General features: G+C 48.5%; 1 protein-coding gene across 3 annotated transcripts in view; it reads right to left on the reverse strand.

Annotated features, from left to right (window-relative positions):
- The window catches only part of CAMK1D (calcium/calmodulin dependent protein kinase ID), a 336,799-nt gene that overhangs the window by 237,229 nt on the left and 80,103 nt on the right, over positions 1-19,467 (reverse strand). Inside the window, exon 1 of one of the 3 annotated variants that reach the window (XM_036228185.1) lies at positions 1,269-4,749. The exons of the other annotated variants lie outside the window; for them this stretch is intronic. The gene's annotated coding sequence lies outside the window, so the exon portion shown is untranslated. Of the gene's footprint in view, positions 1-1,268; positions 4,750-19,467 lie in introns of those variants that run through there. 3 annotated transcript variants of the gene reach the window in all.

Consider the following 19,467-nt stretch of genomic DNA (forward strand, 5'->3'; position numbering starts at 1 on the left):
CTAAACCCTCACAATCCTGGAAAAATAGAGTGCATCAAGATATGCAAATTCACATCTAAATGGCAGCTGACAAACCATGTTCATTCATGTAACGATAAAACCACATCAGTTTGAGGTAGGGGGAGTCAAATACCAGTCTCCAGTCCTTTTTGCTCCAAGAGCATGATTCCTGGTCAGGAAATGACCGTGTCATGCGACAGGCTCAGGGTAGCAAGTGGAGTCAGGAGCTGGAAGAGAGAACCTCACGCAAGGGCAGGTGATGCCTCTGGCCTGGGGCCCTGCCCATTAGTGGCTGCTAAACTGAAAGACTAGCAATTACCCAAATGAAGGCTGTCTTCAGCCTCTGCGCTTTGGCACATGCTGCTTCCTCTTCCGAGATGCCTCCCTGCATCTCAGAAAATGTAACACCATGTGGATGGTCACAGTCTCTGTGCCCACGCCCCCTCCTGAAGACTAACTCACCACCAGAATTGCCAATCCTGTTACCAGGGTTGGGGGGAAGGGGGCAGAGGAACAAATTTCCAGAACTGTTAACATTGCTATGAGCTCCTTTTGCTTAACTATTCTTCGAGAGTCTAAAGACAAAAGACATTCTTTTATTTATTTTTTTCTTTTACTTTGGCTTAAATGCAGAAGCTAAGTTGGGTGGGTTCCTCCCAGTTCCATCAGGTTCTAGCAACTAAATATGAGCCTCAAGAGAAAAAGATTAGTTTGGGATGGATAGGGAGACCAATGGGCTTGCTTTTCTAAAACTGTGGTAAATATATATAACATAAAATTTACCATCTTCACCATTTTTAAGGGTACGGTTCAGCAGCAGCACTAAGTCCATCACGTGTTGTGCCGCCATCACCACCATCTATCCACAGAATTCTTTTCATCTCACGAAACAGAAATTCCGTCCTTCCCTCACACTCTCTCACCCCTCCCCCGCCCCGCCCCGCCCTTAAACACTGACTCCCCCGACCCCACCCAAGTCAGTGGCGATTTGGGTTGTTTCCACCTTTTGACTATGGTCAGTACTTTTGGAAAGATTAGTCTGAGGTACCAGAAAAAAATATATGAAATCTCACAGAGCTGGAAATGAGAATTTCTTGCTGAGGGCCTGGCGATGGGGGGTGGGAATTATCATCCTAGAGTTTGTGAACGGTAATAAACAGAAACCTCATTTAAAGGGAAGCAAGGGGCAGGGGATAAAAGTAAATGAAAATTAAATAAAAACTTTAAAAAATGAAGTAAAGTCCAGAGCTGAGAGAACTCTCACGCACCTGTTACTCAGCGCACACTCCTGACGCCAACAGAAAGAGAACTACCTGAACTTACGACAGGAAGTGACGCTACTTCACTTCCTCGGTGGGAGGAAGAGTCCTCCTCGCCTAGTAACAGCTCAGCCAATGAGAGATGGCCAGGACTCAGCCAATGAGGAGCCTCTATACTTCCCACCCCCGGTCTCCTCCAGTGGACTCTTATTTTACAAGAGCCCTCGCCCAAGTCCGTAAAAGAGCCTGCCCCTTTTCGTTTCCCTGGACTTGTGCACGATTTGCCCCCCATTCCAATGCTGTGCATTGAGATCCTTTGTTCTTCCCAAATAAACCCATTTTACTGGAGAAATGTCTGCCTCTCTATTAGATGAAGGTCAACAAACCCTTCCTCAAAGTGTCTTGAGATGCTTGTTAAAAATGCAAATGTCTCGCTCCTACCCCAGGCTTTACTGAACCAGAGAGGCAGGGAACAGGACCCAGGCTCTGCCTTCACAAGCTCCCTAGGAGATTCTGATGGCTGAGAACAATTTGGCCTCAACATGATGGGTGAGGCTTGGGCCATAGAAGAGGTGAATAAGGAAGACTGCAGAGACAAGAGGGGCATCTCTAGGACACAATCTTGAGACGCATACATTGACAGGAAGTAAGAAAATGAACCACGGCTGGAGACAGGAAAGATAAATTAGTTATGTGATGACGTAGCAGGGAATCAATAAGAGATAAATAAAAGAATCAGGAATATCAATAAAGACCTCACTGAGGGTAAACAGCATGAGTCAAGGGGGACCTGGCAGGCAGTTTTCTAGAAACAGTGATCTCAGGTGCCACCAGCCCATAACAGTGCTTCTGTGCGACTGTGAAAAAAAGCTTCCTCCCCTCTGGGTGCCCCCTGGCCAGAAAACTATAGAAACCGAAGCAGCTGCTGGATTCAATCTCCTATACCACCCACTCCCTCTGAATTTCCTGGGAAAGGAGCAATAGGATTACCTGATTTTAGTGGAATATCACTCTTATCAGCGGAAACCAGGAGTTGAGATTCCTTTTAGGCACAATGACCTCCATCTTGGTGAGCTTAAGCCTTTCCCCCATCTGATTAACAGAAACCGAAAGGAGAAAGGGCACCTCAGAGTTCCCGGTGAACCTCGAGTCTAAGGACAGAATCCTCAGGAGCAGACAGACACCATCTGAGCTGACACAGAAAACCCTGTTTCCACTGGTCCAGGGGCTTCCGGGGTTTTCTTAGCCTCTTGGTTTTTCTCTACTTTGTTTATCAGCTTGAGGGATATACTTACTATACATACTATCCATCGGAACAAAGAATCAGGAGGAAATAGGGCTATAGATAGTAAGGCACATTCAAACAGTAACTGTAAAGTTTTCAAAATCTTTCAGAAAGAAGTTCATCAAATATCCTTAAAAAAATTTTTTAAGCATTTTTTTTTTTTTGACAAATAATACAAACAGTATATATAGCATCGTATTATTGGGTCAGGTGGATATGGTGGACAGACTTTTTTCCTCTTAAGTCTTTGGGGTTGTTTGTTCATTTGTTTGTTTGTTGCTCTTCTGGTAAGTGAACTTAACATGATATCTGTCCTCTTAACATATTTTAAAGTTGGTCCCAGCACAGAACCATTCTGTTAATCAATCAGAGGAACTAAGTTGTACAGTAGGTCTCTACAACTTACTTATCTATCTAGCATAACTAAAAGTTTATATCCATTGAAAAGCAACTCCCCATTTCCCCCCTTCCCTAGCCTCTGGCAACCACCATTCCATTCTCTGCATCTGTAAGTTTGACTATTTTAGATACCTCATGTAAGTGGAGTCATGTAGTATTTCTCCTTTTGGAACTAGCTTATTTCATTTAGCATAATGTCCTCCTGGTTCATCTACGTTGTTGCAAATGGCAGATTTCTTTCTTTTTTAAGGTTGAATGATGTTCCATTATATAACTATGCCACATTCTTTGTCCATTCATCTGTTGATGGACATTTGGATTGTTTTACATCATGGATATTATGAATTATGCTGCAATAAACATGGGGGTGCAGGGATCTCTTCAAGATCCTAATTTCAATTCTCTTGCTCTCCTTAAATTTTTTAATGAGGTACTCAGCATTGTAACAACCCAATAAATCATTTCCTCTATTAATTAGTGAGGTTAATTTGAAAACTGTTCTCAGCTCTGCATTGATATGGGGAAATATTAAAAGACTGTTTTCTGGTTCCCTTTCATTAATTTCACTGACATTTATCGAGCACTGTGCTGAGAACTAAGAATACAATATCACCCGAAGTAGACAAGAGTCTGACTCTAGTGCTTGCTGGTACCAAGCACTGAGTGAGCAGGAGAGAGAGGACCAGATCCTTCCATTGAATCTTTTACAGTGTATAGAGAAGCTTAACCTTCCCAAGCAATCACTCATACATTATCTCTTCTGATCCTCACAGCAACTACGGAAGCAAGCCAGACAGGCATAATGCATTCATTATACAGATTGACAGATAAAGGCTTGAGAAGTTAAGTGACTTGCCAGTCCTCACACATTTAGTATGTGGTGGGGCCTGGACTCAACCTGGATTCTCCTTTCTTCCAATCTATGACTCTCATACAAAAGAGTGAATTCTCAGGTACTCCCTCCTTTTGGGAGAAATGGTAGATTTTCATATATATGTGATGTGATGGGGGTGGTGCTGGAACGGGAAAGGAGGCGGAAGGAGGCAGCTGTCTGAAATCACTTGTTCTATCAGATCAGCCCTCCTCTGCCCTGTTTTGTTGGTATCTGGTACACGCCAGAGCATGTAGTCCTGGCCTTAATGAAAACCAAACGGTGATAAAGCCACAAAGCTAAGAAAAAATCCAACTCTTCCAGGAGAAAGATAATTAAATTCTCGTAAAACAGACACTCGTGCCAGCCCATTTGCTTTCACTCCTTTTAATTCTCTGCTGGGCAACCGTGCTGAATAAGCAATAAAGGACAGACGCTGCAACTTAGGCTCCTTCTGCGGGCCCGGCAAGTGGCCGGGTGGACCACCTGGCCGGGGAGAGTTCCCTCCAGAAAGTACAGACCAGTTTCCCCGACACTGCACCATCTGGAAGCCTTTGATCCTCCTCGAAGAAGCTTTTCCGCGCCACAGTGTTACTGCCCTTGAAATTCCAGAGCCGGCGATCTCTGTATTCCAACCCCATGCTGGGTTTGCAAAAGAATGTCCATTTCCTGGCATCCTTGAGAGGAAGGAGGTCCAGACGCTCCCTGCTTACGCCGAGTTCGGTCCTTGAAGGCTGTCCTTTCCTTCTTCCGCTAGTGCCAATGCCTCCTTTCTCTCCTCCCGCATCCCCCCAGCCCCTTCTGCCCGGCTGCCGGACAGCTGCGACACACGTGCGAGGAGGGACCCGCTCCTCGGCTGTAACCCAGCTCCCAGGAGTTGTTTCGGTTCACAAGTCTCATTGAACGTATTTAAATACATTATATGAGGCCGCCTGGCTAAAAGGGAGAGGAGCAAGCATGCCTCCCGCGATTCCAGGAGCATGTGCGTGCACGCACGCGTGGGTGCATACATATACACATATGCACATGTACGCACATAAATACACACACCCCCACACATACACGTGCACATGTGTGCATACACACAATCACACACCAATGCACATATATACACAGATACACACCCCCACAAACACATACACATGCACACCCACACATGTATACGTACACAAACACATACACAAATGCACATATACTCTTACACGCCCACACATCCATGCGCACGACAAACATACAGGCATATACACATTTATGCAGGCACGTGCAGATACATGCATGCATGCACACACGTACAGGAGCACACATGTGCAAACGCGCAAACACACACCACACCGAACGGGCCGCCATGGGGCGCTGACGCAGCGGCACCAGGAGAGCATGGAGACGCGGACCCCACGAAGCACGCTGGGTGGGCGGAGCCCGGGCCCCCGAAGGAAAGAGGCTCCACGAGCAAAGGATGGACGTGGCCAGCGCGCAGCCCTCACGGGGCCTCGGGCGCACCACCGGCCTCCAGGCGGCGGCCGGGCACCGCGTGCTCCGCATCCTCCTTCACGCCGCCCGCTGAATCACCCCTTCCCCACCCCTGCTGCCAGCACCGCGGTCGGCCTGGACGGCCTCGCGGAACACGAGCTGCCACTCCGCCTGGGAGCGAAGCCAAGTCTACGGCTGAAGAGCAAGTGTCCTGGCGCCAACCTGCTCGGGTCAAAGCGTGCTCCGCCGCTGCCTCCATGGGACCCGGGGCGGGCCACTGAACTCCGTTCCCATCTCCTCCTCTGTAAATTGCAGGTGAAGACAGCACCCACCCTGTGGGCTACTGAGAAGTCACAACGAGATTCCCTGTGTGTGTTCAGGACAGGACCCACCCAAGAAAGCCGGGGTCTGTTTCTGGTCCTGCCTCACCTCCACTAATTCTGCACCCAAATTCTCTTATGGGTGAACCGAGACCAGGTCGGCGGCCGCCAACGTTCCTTCCAGCTTTCACAGTGTGTCGCCCTCTGCTTTCCGTCTGCTACAACAGCCGCCCTTCTCCCTTCAGACCTGCCTTTCTCCACCCGCCCCACCCACCACCATCGGAGCAACTTTCTTATAGCCCTGTGTCCATCATGGCCGTACTCTGCCCGGGTCTACACTGCACCCCGCTGCCTGATGAACCAAACTCCCCATGAAGCCTCTGCCGTTCACGTGGGCTGGTCCGCCCACCACCCTACTTACTCCACACTCTATGCCTTGACTTACTCATGCTGCTGCCCTGACATCTGCTGGGGGTCCTGGGATGCACCCCCCATGGATGAGAGGGAACTTTTGTACTTCATCGTTAAGTCTCTCGTAAAGAATCCATACCTTGGTGTCTTCTAAAGGAAAGACAGACTAGACAACAAATTGGCAGAATGTCCCGAGCCACCTTTGACAGATAACCCTCTCTAAATGGAGGTCCAGAAGGTAAAGTAACTCATCCAAAGTCACAAGGCAAAGGGCAGTGCCGGGCCTCAAAGCCTGGTCTTTTCTGCTACGTACTAAATATATTCTCGATCACTAGAAAGGCAAGTCACCAGCACTAGCAGTGACAACAAGGACTCCTTCAAACCCACAAGGAAAAGGCTCCGCTGCTGGTGACCTGTCCCCCGTCCACCCCACCCACCAGAGTGCATTCCCACAGGGTGGTTCCCACAGGGTCTTCTGCTTTCATCCTCGGTGAGGCTGAAAAGCATGTGGGTCCGAGGCCTGGCCAGGTGCGCACGGGGAAGGGGTCCACTCCAGGGGGGACGGGAGGAAGGCACGCAGCTCTCTTCCCCGTCTCCCTCTTCCATGGAGCCAAACCCCACACACACCCTCTCCGGGCATCCGGGCTTTGCCATGGTCTCTCTAAATGACCCGTGTGGGCTGCTTCTTCCTGGGGCTCCTTCTCCTCAAGTAGACCATGGACTGTGTCAGTTTGTCCCAGAGTGTCTGGTGAGGGTTCCAGAAATGTACACAAGGCCTCGGTAGAGACACCCTGTTACGTAAGAAGGCTGCTAACACCCATTGGTGCCCCCAAAAGAGTATCCTCAAAACTGAACAGCTAAAGGGCAGACAGCCCACCCACAATTCTGTTCTCCCGGGTCTGCTCTAAGGTGAACCCTCAACCCCAACTTCAAACCCATCTATTGTAGAGAGTGGGAAAATAGCCTTTCTTTGTGTTGTTCCAGCCAAATCCTATCAGAAAACCCCGTGTGCGCCACCCCCTAGGCACAGAGTCACCTGGCGAGAGACCCAGACATGGGCAGAAATCAATGCTAATGCCTCAGAGCCGGCTCCATCAAAGTGTTTACTTCTGCTTTCAGCTCTGTCTTTTTTCATCTTACTTTTTTCAGAAGCACCTGGAAGGTAAGAAAATCATGAAATATGCATGCCGATATGGACTGTGGGCAGCCAAGATAAAGCAGCACGGTTCTCATCGGAATGAGAAGAGAGGCACCGGCAGGGACACGAGACCGGAATGATCCACCCACCTCTCAGCCAAAGTTACTGGTCACCCTAAATGACCTCGTCCGTTCAGCTCTAAGTACTGAGATTGATCGAAAAAACAATATAGGGAAGAACTGCCGTGGAAGTTCTTATTTACCCGATCCCCTTTCCATCCTTCTTGCAGCTAGCTTATTAGTCAACAGATAACATAAATGATGATAAAGCATGACATTTGATATGGAGGCAAAAACAGAGGCCCTCGTCTAGACGCCAAGGAAGTAGGATTCGGAAAAGACCCAAGTTGGCAGTCATTCACAATCAATGCCTTCATTTGTCCACTGCTAAAATGGTGCGTGATGACCCAGCAATCCCACTTCTGGGAATGTAGCCAAAGAAAATGAAAACACTGATTCAAAAAGATGTACGTACCCCTATATTCACTGCAGCATTATTTACAATAGCCATGATGTGGAAGCCACCTAAGCGCTCATCGATAGATGACTGGGTACAGAAGATGTAGAGGCTATCCACCGTACACATATACAATGGAGTATTACTCTGCCATAAAAAAGAATGAAATCTTGCCATTCGTGACAACATGGATGGGCCTAGAAGGTATTATGCTAAGTGAAATACGTCAGACAGAGAAGGACGAATGATTTCACTAATATGTGGAATCTGAAAGATGAAACAAACAAACAAAACAAAACAGAAACAGACTCATAGAGAACAAACTGATGGCTACCAGCAGAGAAGGTTAAGAGAGGGACGGGTAAAAAAGGTGAAGAGCAATGAGAGGTACAAATTTGCAGTTATAAACTCAACAAGTCACAGGGATGCAAAGCACCGCATAAGGAATATAGTCAATAATATTGCTAATAACTACGCGTGGTATCAGGTGGGTACCAGGCTTGTCGTGGTGATCATTTCATTAGGTATATAAATGTTGAATAACTATGTTACATGCCTGAAACTAATATAACATTGCATATTTTAATTCCGAAGGATAGAATAAATAACAAAATTGCGCGTGAGTATCTGCTATCTAAATTCTGTGGTGAAAACTGACAGAATTCCTTAATTGAGATGACATGCCGTGGAAGGAAAAGGCTCTACATCCAAAGCGAGGCAATGCTATCCTTGCTTCCCCTTACCAATTTTTAACCGTGGGGTTGCAGGGAACTGAACTGCGCCCCCGACAGACCTGAATGTCATACAATGTGGTGTGCAATGGCGACAACGACGTTGGTGTTTTCTTGGGGCTCCAAGACCAGACTGGGGTCTTAAGGTGGGCTAGCTTTCCGTCCCCTGTCAATCTCAGAGCTCACCTTCCCCGGCACTCCCCGCCACCCATCTCCCGTCTGGAAGCCGAAATCTATTCTGTTCCATCCCCACTGCCCCGGCACCTGTCCCCCAACCTCTCTCTCAATGAAGGCATCCCGTACTGGGAGCCAACGCTATGCTTCCCACAGCGGTCCCTCTCATCGGAGTCCAGGTTTTATACAAGCTGGAACTTGGGCACACCGCGGCTACGGAGTTTAGCCAGATCTTAGCCGAAGAGTTCCTGGATACTTCTCTCCATTACCAAACCGGCCTCAGGCCTTCTCCTCGTGGATAACCCAGAAGCCGGCCCCTGCTCTGTTCTGTTGGTACCAGATGCTCACGCTATGATCTTGGCCACAGGGTCGTCAGCTGCCCCAGCCTGGCTCAGGTCAGTCTCGGAGCTCGGGTCCAGGCCTCCCGGCCATCACAGAAGTCTCCATCGCTTTGACTTCTAACCGGTTGTCCTCACATTCTTCTCTTACCTCTGTTTTCCTCAATCTCCACCCTTCCCTGCCCTTCTCTTCTTCCTCTGGGCTATGCACCTTCCAGTCTAATCACCGAATTCATATTTTCTTGCCACTTCCTAAGCTTAATTTTAGTCAATTTTTGTAAACCAGGCTTTTGCGAAATTCTTGCGCACTCTTCAACCCCAGTCATTCAGGGAACAGATATAAAAATTTCAATACAATTTATTAGAGTGTAACTGCATTTCATCATTTTAAACAACGAATGTTTACTTCAGGTCTGGATTTATGGGGGCATTTCTAGTCTTAAAGCTAATAGAATTTGAGTCCCTAACAACCATAAAAAGCAATTTGGCTTATTTTTAAATGTTATTAATGGACTGTTTCTATTGTGTTTATAGCTAAAGTCTGTTACTGTCACAGAGATAACAAGCCGTTCTCCATGACTAGTTCTCTTTCTTCCCTAGGGACAAAGTCCCTGATTACGAGCAAGACCCGTACACCTCAGCAGGGAGCTTTTCTTTCCCGTCCGCCCTTGCAGTGAGGCACGACTGTCTAAGTTCTAGCCAGCCACATGCTCCTTTGGCCTCCTTTTCTCTGTCCCTTTGTCCATCCTGCTGCCTGGGATATGGCTGCCCCATGTTACACCATGAAATCAAGGCAGCACAAGGCGGAGCAGCGAGCGAGAAGCAGCCTGGGCCCCTGCCGCCACGAAGAGCCACGCCGGCCCCAGACCCCCCACCGGGACTTCTACAAGACAGAAACAGCCCCGTCCTGTTTCACTGTGTTATCTACAGTTCTCCAGGACTTACGTCAGTCTTCGTCCTAACGGAGAGCCATTAAAGAGTCTGAAGTTTTCAAAATGAACATAAACTTCATAAAGCCACGAACGACCAAGGTAACTTACTAAGGCAATTGTCCAGATCCTTCGGAGAACAGAGACACATAAGAAAACATATACATTTAAAAGAACATGGAAGAAAAAAGAAGTTTTTCCTACAAGAAATGAATATATATGTCCAGTTTGTTTAATCTTTCACATCATGAAATTCTTGACAGAAAACAATAAAAGTCTTGTATATTCTTTCTTTCTGTAGTCTACTAGTGTGACATATTGGGGTATTTTCATCTCTTCGAAATTGCCTAAATATTTATTCTGCAACTTTCCCAAGGACACAAAACCTTCAATGAGTAATACGCCCAAATGAACCATTCTGGGATTCTGCATTTCTTGGAGAGCTAAACATTTATGTTTGTCACTGTAGGAAAAAAAAAAAAAAGTCTTCGAATTTAAAAATTAAGATAACTTTTAAAAACTGGAAAGAACCAATCCATTAAAAGGGAAATGCCTTGTATAGTTTACGAAAGGCACGTCATTGTTTAAACTAATTGGAAATATTCTGTGATGGTATTTAGTTCATTCTAAGCAGTCACTAAAATTTATGTCATTGCTATGCATTATTATGAGGTCACGTGTACCTATAGCAGTTGGAAGAAATAAATATTTGTCTGCATCTGAAAACTGTTTAGGCAATAAAAGAATTGAAGGTATTTTTCTCTTTCATAAATGGCATGAGTTTCAACTGGGGCAGCAAATTTTTGTTCTGAGAAATTCACAACAGTGGAAAAAAACAATGTGCTTGCTTCGAAAGTAACCAGAATCTAAGTTTTCAGCCCACGAGTTCGCAGTTTACATTTTGTTCAATTGCAGGATTTTGACGATCGTGCTTTTACTTCTAAATGAGACTATTTTCACCCAAAATAGAAATTCCATCTGTAAGCCACTCTTACCCTCACTGACTTCTAGTTTACGTTTAGAATCAGTTTCATTACTAGAGATCAAATTCAAAACAATGAGATAGTCAGTTCTTAATCGACCACAACAATAAAGGTGAAAAGTAACAAGAACATCGAAAACCATGGTGAATACAAAAATATCAGGCTTTTTGACACACTAGGTAGAACCGGGGCATGGAGCATCAAGGCAGTAGGTTTTCCGTCCTATATATGACTTTCTAATGTGTGTGTGTCTGTAAAATTAATGGTGAAAATTAGCAAGTATTTCTTAGGCACACACCAGCTGAAAAGGAAAAATGGCTCAAACACAAGCTGCATGCCAAAACCACACCGAGTGAAGCTAGGCTGGGATTCAACGTTTTCCATAGATAATCCACCCTAGATAATCTGGTTCTATAACTGACCTTAAGCTTCTTCTGGTATTTGCCTTCGTCTGATGTACTGTGCTATAAACGGATGGGATTTTTCTTGGTGCTGACATGACACTTGCCAGTCCTCAGACACCTCGCCTTGCTCTGCCATTCAGAGCTCCTGTCGGAGACCACCCGAAGGGCCAGTATCTCCTCCTCCACAAGCATTGTGCTGAAGAGATGTTCATAACATTAACCCGGGTCTCAAGGCCGACTATAAATCTCTTATACTATTCCTTCAGCTGCTCTCACAGAGGATTACACTTCACCACCCCCAGATTGCAATGTCCACATTTTAAAACATTGTGCATTTCCATCCGTTCTCCTAAAGCTCAGGTGAGGAGAGGCTTTTCTCCAGGAAACCAGGGTGACTTCACTGTAGCAGCTAACCTTCCATCTATTTGATCCCACCCCGCACAAAACGAATAACTTAAGACAGAAATAGAGACGGGTAGGTGCCACAGGCACTCATTTTAGGCTAAAAGGCACCTTTCTTCCATGAGAAACTAAACTCGCTTCTGAAGTATTCATTTATTTATGTCAGTGGTTGTGTCTTTACCTGGCTTCCGCATTCTTTCTCTGAGAGTATGATTTCTCTGCAAGGAAACGTAATCGACACCATTTATCAAAAATGTAATTCCAATGGAAAATTCATTCTTAATGACCACAGTGCGACCAGGTTGATTCTGAGCTGTCAGGCACTTAGAAATGAAGAGGCGAGATTCTTCCAGAACCCAGCATGCAACTCTTAACTACACAACGAATGTGTTTGCTTCCCTCCACCTGACTGTCAAGCAAACTTCACTGGCTCAGGGAGGTGCTCAGGATACTTGCCAAGTGTTCCGGTAGAATCAAAACTTTCCCCTAACATTCGAAAGATGTGTCTTGTGTCACTTTTTACAGGAAATGTATCTCATGGCATCTAAAGGAATCAGACAGTGGGGAGTTACGGAGAACGGACTGGACCAGGTGAAGTTTGGCCTCACCGAGACCTACCAAACAGGAAATGGTTTCTGCTGTAGGCTGAATTGAGTCCCCTCAAAATTCACACGTCGATGCCCCCAAAAACCCAGGACTTCAGCATATGACTTTATTTGGAGAGAGAGTCTTTACAGAGATAATCAGATTAGTGTGAGCTCATGAGTGGGCCCTAATCCAACAGGACCGGTGTCTTTATAAAAGGGGAAATTCAGTCAAAGAGACACACGAAGAGAGAAGGTGATGTGAAGGGACTCATCGAGAGGACGGCCACCTACAAGCCAAGGAGAGAGGCCTCAGAAGGAGCCAGCTCTCCTAGCACCTTGATTTTGGACTTCCAGCCTCCAAAACAATAAATTTCTGCTATTTAAGGCGCTCATTTTATGACACTTGGTTATGGCAGTCCTGGCAAACTAATACACCTTCTGCTCTGCAATGGCCTGATTCTCTATACCCAAACTATGACTTACTAACAGAAACACCAAGCGAAGTGTGACAGATAAGCCTCTGCGGCCAAAAGTGAGGTCACGAACTCTCGTCCCAGAACGAGCATTAAATCCGCAGACCAGGGAAGAAGGCTCCCATCGCCTTTCCTGGGCTCGGAAGCGAATGCAATGAACCACCCACACCGAGATAAAATAAGACAACAGTCACTTCGTGTGGATGTCACGGAGAGCAGTAAGGGAGAGAGAGAGAGAGCCCGAGGGTTGTAGAAGGAGCCCTGGGTGGAGAGTCTTGGCCAGTTCAGCAAGCTCCTAGGTCTGGCTCTGCACCGACTAGCAAGGTGCCCGAAAATGAGCGTAGCCATCGTCTTTTCACCAGCAATTACGGGAACAGACGGGATCCAGAGCACACTGGCTCGGAGCACACCTCACCTATAGCCCATAAACGCACGTCAGGCAGTCAGTCGGTGAACTCCTGACACAGTCTGCAAAATGGCAGGGGTGTGGGCACACGTGCATTTTTCTTGTGAGAAGATGCACAGCTTGCGTCAGATAGTTTAGACAATAAAAACACTAACAACTTGTACAGGGGGATTTTGGAAGGCTTCTTCTTGCCCTAACGCTTTGTAAGGTGGGTACGCTGCGGGTGCCTCCACATCTGCGCCGGGGCCACTGCGCACACCCCAAAGGCACCTGCTTGCCTCCAGACTTCGGCCTGGGCTCCCTGCCCCTCACAGAATCACTGTGCTGGCCTCGCTGCCACTTGCTTCTAGGAGTCATCGGGAAGACTGTTTTCAGGACGGCCCAAGGGACAGTCTAGAGACTGCAAAAGGGTTTTTTTCAGAAATTGTGTCATGAGAGGATTTGCCTAGATGGGCCAGTGAACATGTCACAACACCCTGTTAAGCTATTAACAGGAATAGATAAAGCAAGTATTCAAGGGTTTCATCTATTAATAAAACAACTCTGCACCTGCCAAGGCTGGCCCTCCGCGAGGCACAGAATCGGAGCCGTGGAAGCTGGGAGTCCGTGCTCAGCCAGGGACAGGCAGAAGAAGGGCCACCAAACTACCCCAGATGAACCATCTGGGGTCAACTGCGGAGACAGGAGCAACCAAGACGCCACGTCCAGCTCGGGGAGCTCTAAGCCCCGTCTGTGCTGGGCCACTGACCTGTGCCAGGTGGGCAGGCTGGGAGCCCACACCCGGTCACCTCCCCAAAACCCCGCCTTCCAATACCATCGCATTGGGAGTTAGGTTTCGACATATGAATTGTGGGAGGACGTAAATAAACACACGCTCATCCCCTCCAGTGACCCACAGTTACAACCGGACGTGCACGGGGCCGCACGTTCTGTGACCGGCACGGAAATCTGATCGTGTCCAACTCAGTCCGTTGTCCGATCCCCACTCTCTGCGCGGACTTGTTTTCCTTTTCGTCACATGGCGAAGGGACGAAGCCGCCGACCCGGCCTGACGTTCTTACGCTGAGGAAGTAACGACCGAGGGCCGGGCCCGGCCTCCTGACGCTTTTCTTCATCGCCCATCCCGTCTCCTCCCTCTGCCTTAAAACCTCTCCCCCCTCGCTTACTTGCTTCCCTCTCTTCCAACGAAGCTGGGGCAGGCCCCCCCCACACACACACGTTCCCTGTCCATACCACAGGCACCTAACAGCCCCGGGCGGTAGAAGAATCTAGCAAACCCAGTGTCCCAGCACCCCGCAAACAGCCGGCTTTGATGACAGTTCCAAGGACGGCATTGCTGTTTCACAATACTTATCACGCGCTAATTAATTTCAGAACAAAGTCTCTTGTGTCCTCAGGCAGGGAAGGGGACGCCCCTGGAGTGGTTTCCTGGGCCCAATTAAGGCTTAAGAGCAGAGGCGAGGGCTGTGGTGTTTGTGGGGGGCGGGGTGCTCCTCTCACGTGGGGCCGTGAGAAACCTGGATGCACTCCAGCGTGCCACTGGCCTACTCCTTCCCAGGCCTGGCCGGGTGTCTCCAACACCTTCGGCGCCTGGAGTAGCAAGTGTGGCCGCCCCGTTCACAGTTGCCCCACGCTATCCAGAGCAGGGAGCGTCGTGTCCAGAAACACGTCCACTCGTGCCGAAGGCTGGAATGCGGCTTCCAGGGAGCCCGGCTCCCCGCTCGGGGCTCTCTGCGGGGCTCTCGACGGAGCTGGCCTTCGCCTGGGCACAGCTGCCCGTGCAGATGGGCGAGCTCGGGCAAATGGGTGTGTGAGCTCGAGATAAAGACTTGGAAATGACAGTGGCGGAGATTAAATGGAGGGGTGTGAAGAGCGTGAGCAGCCCTACACCCTGGTAACTGCCAAGAAAGGGAAGCGTGGGAAAACATCCCATTCATTTATGTCACGTGGACGGTCCATACTAAAAAAAAAATCTATTCTGGCACCTGCATCGTGTAAGAGTCACTACCTGTTGTCCTGTTCTGGCAGGTCGAGATAACCCTACAATTTGGGCTTGGCCGAAAACACTAAAGATAGTCATTACCTCAGTATATTCGCCAGGGCATATGGAAGAATCACCGAGTATATTTATCCACCACCACATATGTGATTTGGGCATCCACCTTTGTGACTTCAGAGGGCCTGGGAGGCCTCCATGCTCAGAAGAAAACAAATCCAGACCCTTTAAATAGTTAAACGGGAAACTTTACCTCAGAAGCGCAACTCCTGGGTAAAACTTAGTTGTTTTCGGTCCCTTCTGCCTTAGCGTGAATAATGTCACGAGAATTACAGCAGACAATGTCCATGAAGGGAGGGGACCTCGGGAAAGAGATCTGCTGAGGCCTGACGGGAGGGTATTACCTGGGCTCAGGCTGACCATTAGAAGTCCTGCTGAGATTCTGAAATACCCGGGTTGTTAAAACATGAACGAAAAAGCCACAAGTTTTGCTTATTGTTGAATATGCCTATTTTAATGGGAATTTTTATACTTTCTCTCTCTGATAATATTGACGTTTGCTGAATATGTCTGCCAAGGGTCTGTGTAGGACACAGCGTTCTGCTGGCAGAAACAGAGAAAAATCTCAGTCTCATTAATTCTTCAGAACTCCTCTCAGCCCAATACCACCTTTCTGATGATGGGGGTCTCTTGTAGGACACCCAGAAATGATTCTGATGGCACCTTCTTCCAGGGTACGTGCCATTACAATGGTGAGCTGAGGCTCGCTGCAGGCACTGAGTGATTCCAAAAGGACCTGAGGACTGACTCAGAGTCAATCCAATAAAATCAAACCCAAATAAACAAAAAAAAGGTACAAATCAAGCAAAGCTCCCTTTGCCACAGGGCAACGCCCAGGTCTGTGCCAGTTTTTACAGGACGGTCTGTGAAATAAGCCATCGAATTATCAACCTCGTAAGTAGATCAATAAGGTCACTCAATGCTACATGGTAGAGGCTGGTGGGGGGGGTTAGTTCATCTGAGGTAAGCCATGTGTTCCTGAAAGGGTTAGGGCCAATCAAAATTTTCCACATAAAAGAGGAAACTTGCTAATTCAAAGGACCTTGTAAAAAAAATCCCATTTTCATGTGACAAATCAGCTCCTGATTTCTCCTTTTCCATAGGTTTAAACTGTTATGCATTGAATTTTCTAAAAGCAGGACCTCCTGGGCTCTAAGTCTCTGATCTACTGCCCGTTACAGAAAAACTAAACAATGAGAGACCCCACATTGCATTGCTCTGCTCACTCATTGCCTTCTCATGAGACCCTGTAACAGAGAAAGGGGCATTTTGGGTGGGCCACAAAATACGATTTTACTGGCAGAGGATTGTGTTATTATTCAGGATTCTCCAGAGAAAGAGAATAAAGAAAATTATTATAAGAAATTGGCACACATGATCATGGTGGCTGACAAGTCCCACGATCTGTCGGGTGACTCTGCAAGCTGAAGACCCAGGAGTAAGTTCCAGTGCAAAGGTCAGCAGGCTCCAGACCCAGGACGAGCTGATGTTTCAACTCAAATTCCAAGGCAGGAAAAAGCCAATGCCCAAGTTCAAAGGCCGTCAGGCAGGAGGAATTGCCCTTTATTTGAGGGAAGGCCAACCTTTTGTTCTATGCAGGCCTTCGACTGATTGGATGAGGACCACCCACACTAGGAAGGGCAATCTGCTTTACTCATTCTATTGATTTACATGTTAACCTCTTCCAAAAAATACCGTCACGGAATAACATTTGACCGAATGTTTGGCCGTCCCATATTCCAGTCAAGTTAATAGACAAAATTAACCATTATACTTGTGATGTCCTTTTTCTACAGAAGAGAAAACAGGAGCAGGTGTCCAGGACCCACGTGAAGCTGAGGATCCCAGAGTGAACTTGGCCAATATGGAGAGACCAGACTCTGGGGTCCAGCCACGGGGCCCTGGATGGGGAAACTTCCCAGCATCCTGATAGCCGCAGCCCCCAGATGGACACCTAAAGGCCCTGCCTGGGGTTGAACTCTGTCCTTTTGTGAATAGTGCCATTACAAGAGGCAGTCACACACTCACACAGCTATCAAGTGTTAATCCCCACCCAATCTGCAGCGGGTGAGGAAATAGTATCACATCACGGTATTTTGAGCAATTTCCTTCAGAAAGTTCCAACCTTCACTTATCTGTGACCTTGACAGGGCTCATGGCTCCCAAAGAAAGAAACTGAATTTTAGAGCGTTCGGCTGGTGTGGCTGAGGCCTCATATTCCGGCTGTCACAATCCGAGTCCCCTGCTCCCCTCCCTGGATTCCCGCAGTGCTCACAGCCTTGTCTGCCTCGACAGCCTCTGGCTCACAGGCCTCCCCCGTCCTGCACCAGAAGAGGAGGCCAGCTGCAGCCACGGCTGAAGCGAGGACCTCAGCCTCTCCACCGACCCTGGTGGGCTCACCGCCTCGGGCCTTTGCTGGTTTCGTCTGGCTTCCCCAGTCTGCCGCCTGTCTCTAGTTACTTCCCCTACGACGGGCAGAAGCCGAGCACAAGCGACTGGAAAACCATCGCGATGGCCTCAAGAAGCCCCCGGACTTCCGGGGGCCACCTCGGCCCAGGCGTCCTCAGGCCCCGTCACTCTTTTGGGTCCCAGGACAGCTGGCGGCAGACGCGTCCTCATCCCCAGCTTCCCAGCCTTCTCTTGCCTTCTCTCAGCTTGTTCGGGCACCGCAATAATGCGCTTTAGCCATACTTGCTAAAAATACACTTCGCTTCTCCGTTGCACTTACTAATGCGTTCTATTTCAGGCCTGTTTGTACTCTTACTTAGAGAAATACCCGTATGGGTTGCAGTGGAAACACGCGGGATGTTCTAGCATTTCCTCCAGGAAGGTTCCTCTCTGCTCTGCTGTGCTCAGCGCAGGAATTTGAAAAGCGAACCTTTCCACACAGGAAGGTAATTTGTGATATAAAAAAAATTGAAAAAGGCTGACACTGGAGCAGAAAGAAAGAAGCCAATTGGGAAATGGTTTGGGGGGGGCACACCATGGAACCCTACGCTGCCTGCTTCCCACACCCGCCCTCCCCGGGCACACGCACACCCAGCCCCAGCCCCCAGAGTCACTGTCACCGCAGAAGCAGCTGCAGAACGGCCTCGCCGAGGAAGCCACACGACACATGTCAGAAAGCTGGAGAACGTCTAAAGGAAGCCTCGGACCAGGCTTGACTCCACGAGCCGTCCCTGGAAGCTGCCTCCCACGTCTGAGGCTGGGAGGGCATTTCCACTGCATAGGGTCCCCTCCCTCCTGTGAGCTCATCCTCCCCCCCCCCCCCGCCAGCTCACGTCCCCGCTGGCTTCCGGGGGCCGACCTAGAAGAGCTCCCTCACTTCCCTGGCATTGCCAAGGACTCTCAGACTCTCTTCTGTAATCACGTGGGGCATAATGACATCTCCCCTCTCTGACTTTGCCTCCTTGCAGGGAAGCGGGCAGAGGCGCGTATGCCGGTCGTCAAAGGCCTCCTCCATCCGTGCTTCCTTCTTCCTGTTTCGTCCCAGCATCTCCGGATGGGCCCTCCTTCCTTTCTCCCAACACATACTGAACACATGGTCCTCTCTCTGGAGGTGAAGCACGAAGGGACACAGTTGCTGGGGTTGCTGGCCCTAGAGAAGATCCTTGAGGAGGGCAGAAAGAGCAAAAAACATGGCGCTCGGGCGGGAAGAGGGGGGACGGGGGAGCCAGAGCTCGGAACCCAGCTGGCGCCATGTCGAGGTCTCCCACGGCAAGGCTCCGCTCGGGGTGACAGATGTGCGATGCCCACAGAGTGAACCGTTCAGAAGGCCAGCGCTGCCGGTCCTGCCCTTTTCAGGTCTCAGGATCTCGGCTACTGCAGCAGCCTGAACCCAGAGCCACTCTTGCCCAGGTATGAAATAAGCCCAATAAAAAAATATTAAAAAAAAAAAATTAAAACTCTGAGACTGAGCAAACATAAAGCGGAGTTTCCCAAAGGCTGGAATTCAGGGGTCCCACCAGCTCCATCCACACTCTGGAAGTGGCCGGGCACAGGTGGTTAATGGCAACAAGGAGGAAGTTGGTCCAGCCAGACCTGATCATGAAGGATCACGGAGAAGAAAAAAACAACAACAATCCGGAACCAGAAGCTCAGAGTATTTCTCTAGCTGTCTGATCTCTTCCGCATCCTTAGCTAGTAGCACTGTGACCTGGCCAGGGAACTAAATGATTGACAGCCCTGAAATCAGAGTTCCGAACATCTGAAAATGTTCTGAACCTCAGCAATAGCAGAGCTGATTTAGTTAGGGATTGTGCCACCCTTAGGAAGAGAAAACTGTTAGTATAAACAAGGAACCCTCCAGCCCCAT

The sequence above is a fragment of the Rousettus aegyptiacus genome, unplaced genomic scaffold (assembly GCF_014176215.1).
Source record: "Rousettus aegyptiacus isolate mRouAeg1 unplaced genomic scaffold, mRouAeg1.p scaffold_m13_p_10, whole genome shotgun sequence".
In the NCBI taxonomy this organism is placed as follows: Eukaryota; Metazoa; Chordata; class Mammalia; order Chiroptera; family Pteropodidae; genus Rousettus; species Rousettus aegyptiacus.